This window comes from Aulostomus chinensis, chromosome 1, assembly GCF_037954235.1.
Source record: "Aulostomus chinensis isolate RoL2024-O1b breed Wild chromosome 1, RoL_Achi_v1.0, whole genome shotgun sequence".
Lineage (NCBI taxonomy): Eukaryota > Metazoa > Chordata > Actinopteri > Syngnathiformes > Aulostomidae > Aulostomus > Aulostomus chinensis.
This window is the reverse complement of record NC_141320.1, coordinates 35,394,611-35,397,381: the sequence shown is the minus strand read 5'-3', so window position 1 is coordinate 35,397,381 and position 2,771 is coordinate 35,394,611. Positions and strand designations below refer to the sequence as shown.

At 44.4% G+C, this 2,771-nt stretch overlaps 1 non-coding gene across 1 annotated transcript; it reads right to left on the bottom strand.

Annotated features, from left to right (window-relative positions):
* Positions 1 to 1,044: 1,044 nt before the first annotated feature.
* trnak-cuu (transfer RNA lysine (anticodon CUU)) lies at positions 1,045 to 1,117 on the bottom strand. Its single transcript has one exon. It is a non-coding gene; the product is annotated as a tRNA-Lys (tRNA).
* Between the last annotated feature and the right edge of the window lie 1,654 nt (positions 1,118 to 2,771).

The window sequence follows — 2,771 nt, the reverse complement described above, 5'->3', positions numbered from 1 at the left end:
TGCTGACAGTCATGTACGAAGAGTTGCTCCGAACCTAAAAATAAAGCGACAGTGATGTCGGAAGAATTGCTAATGATCTCAAAATGATGCGACAGTAATGGAGTAAGAATTGCTAATTTACTCAAAATGATGCTAATAGTAATGTAGTGAAAGTTTCGAATAACCTCGAAGCGATGCTGACAGTCATGTGGTTAGAGTTGCGAGTAACCTCAAAATGTTGCTGAGAGTCATGTTGTAAGAGTTGCTACGAACCTAAAAATAATGCGACAGTGATGTTGGAAAAATTGCTAATAATCTCAAAATGATGCGACAGTGATGAAGTAAGAATTGCTAAAAAAACTCAAAATGATGCTGACGGTAATGTAGGAAGAGTTGAAACTAACGTTAAAATGATGCTACAGTGATGTCATAAGAATTGCTAATAAACTCAAAATGATGCTAAAAGTAATGTAGTGACAGTTGCTAATGAACTCAGTGATGCTTACAGTAACGTAGTTAGTATTTCGAAGATAAACTTACGTCCAGTTGACCAGATTTTACTTCGCTTCGATCAACTGGTGTTCCTGGTGAGTTGATTTAACAACATGAGCTGACAGAATCTACGTTCAGGTAGGAACCACCACATCCAGGAGTCTGGACCTTTGAGCAGGCAGAGCCATCAAAGTAGCAGACTAAGCTAGCAGACGTTAGCATTGAGAAGAAACTGATACCTGAGCCTACTTTTGGGTCTGGTCAGGTGATGACACAATAATATGACATCATTGTCAGACTGACGCCTGCTCAACACTGACCAAACGCCGCCCTATTGCATTGTGGGAAATTTCTGCTTGGCTCACGTCCATCAATACACACAAAGAAATTTCTCCAGAATCAGTATTGACAGTGGATACAATTGAGAACACACTGGTTTTTCATTCTGAGTCGGGTGCAGGTGTGGAACTTCAGACACAGCCTGTGTTTGTGTTGTTCATTCAGTGATTTTTCTTACAATTCCCAATCACAGCTGCAGAAAGTGAGAGGACAAGCAGGGATGTTCAAGATGAACACCCAACGTGGGGCTTGAACCCACGACCCTGAGATTAAGAGTCTCATGCTCTACCGACTGAGCTAGTCAGGCTACGTCTGAGTAGCTTCAATAGCATGAACTGTTCAGAGTGAGAGACGCTACAAGCTCTTCATCAGACTCACAGTCACATGAGCCATCACATGATTGATGAATGACCACAAACACCTTCATCTTTGACAAAGAAGTCAAATAAAAGGTGAACCACAGATGAGACACCAGTGGTGAAAACACTAAAGTGCTGTCAAGGAGAAACAGGATACGAGCAAACACACACACAAGTTACAGAGGGAGAACTCTCCCAGAGGGAACCACTCAAAGGAGAACCTAGAGATCATCAGGCTGGATGACCTCATCAACATGAGACAGGTGGATAGGAAACAAGCTCAGAGATGTCAGGAACATGAGATCCAAGTGGTGAGAGAGCAAGAACCGGTGAGGTTCCAGAACCAGGAGTGAGGTGGAGCCTGCATCACCTACTAGGAGCTTTTAGTCTAAGGTTCAACTTGGACTTGAATGATTTCTGGACAGACAACGTGCAGGGAGGGAATTTGGAGATGAAGAACAAGTTCCTCTCAGCTTTAATGGAGTTTTCAGGAGTCAAACAGACCCTCCGCTGATTGGTTGTCAGATGTGTTCTCATTGCACCACAGCCTCCAGGTTGAGGGTTCTGGTCCTAGTCAGACACATTGACTCTGATGCTGCTGAGCCTGAAGGGAGGATGAAGAAAGGAGTGTCTGAGAGAGCTTCACCAGACAAACTGTCCAGTTGAACAACAAACACTAGTCAGTAGGAATGTTGCTGCTGGGACCCTGATTCAAACCAGGGTTGCTGCAGCCACAACACAGAGGACTGACCACTAGAGGATCAGGGCCTCCTGGAGGCTGAGGTTGGAGCTGCTCTGTCTTTGTCTCACTGAGAGACAAAAGACAATTGGAGTCCACAAAGAAATCATTGAGAAATCAAGGAGAGATCAAAGAAAGAATTCTAAGATCAAAAACAGAACTCTGAGATCAAAGGTTGAAGTTCCCCAAGGTTCAGTTTTTGCTCAGACCCTCTTTAATATCTCTGTACTGCCACTTGTCGTCAGGAGACTCAGTATAAACCTCCACAGTCCTGCTGATGTCACTCAGCTGGACATCGCCATGTCTCCTGGTGACTCAGGACCAGTTGATGTCCATTAACCTGTCATGGAGGCAGAGAACAAAACTGAGGTCTTAATTAAAGCTGGAGGCAGTGTTGTTAGGGCCTGAGCCTCCTTCTGTCCACTGCAGCCCAGAAGCAGGAGTCGTCCTGAATCCAAGGATGTATTTTATGAGAGCGGTGGGACTTGTAGTTTAGGAGGTAGAAGCCTCAGTGTGACACCAAGTGAGAATCAGAGCTGAGCCTCTAAGAGCCCCTCCCCCGCTGCTCTCTGTCAGAGTGGAGAGGAGAGAGGATTTTTGGAGAGTTTGTTGTTTGAAAAAGGCTCATCAATCCCCAGATTGTGGTCAAAAGTTGAATGTAACATATTTTAGTAGGCATTTTTGTCAGGAATGTAGTGAAGTTATTTGGGATGTGGAGAGAGTTACAGTGTAGACGAGAGAAGCGTCAGTTTGAGGCTATGTGTGTCTGAGGAGACAGCCTCCCATTGGTTTACATTGTAGGGTGAAAAGTGGGTCCTGGACTTTGTCATGACTCAAACAATTTGTAGTTGGTTTCTGATGGT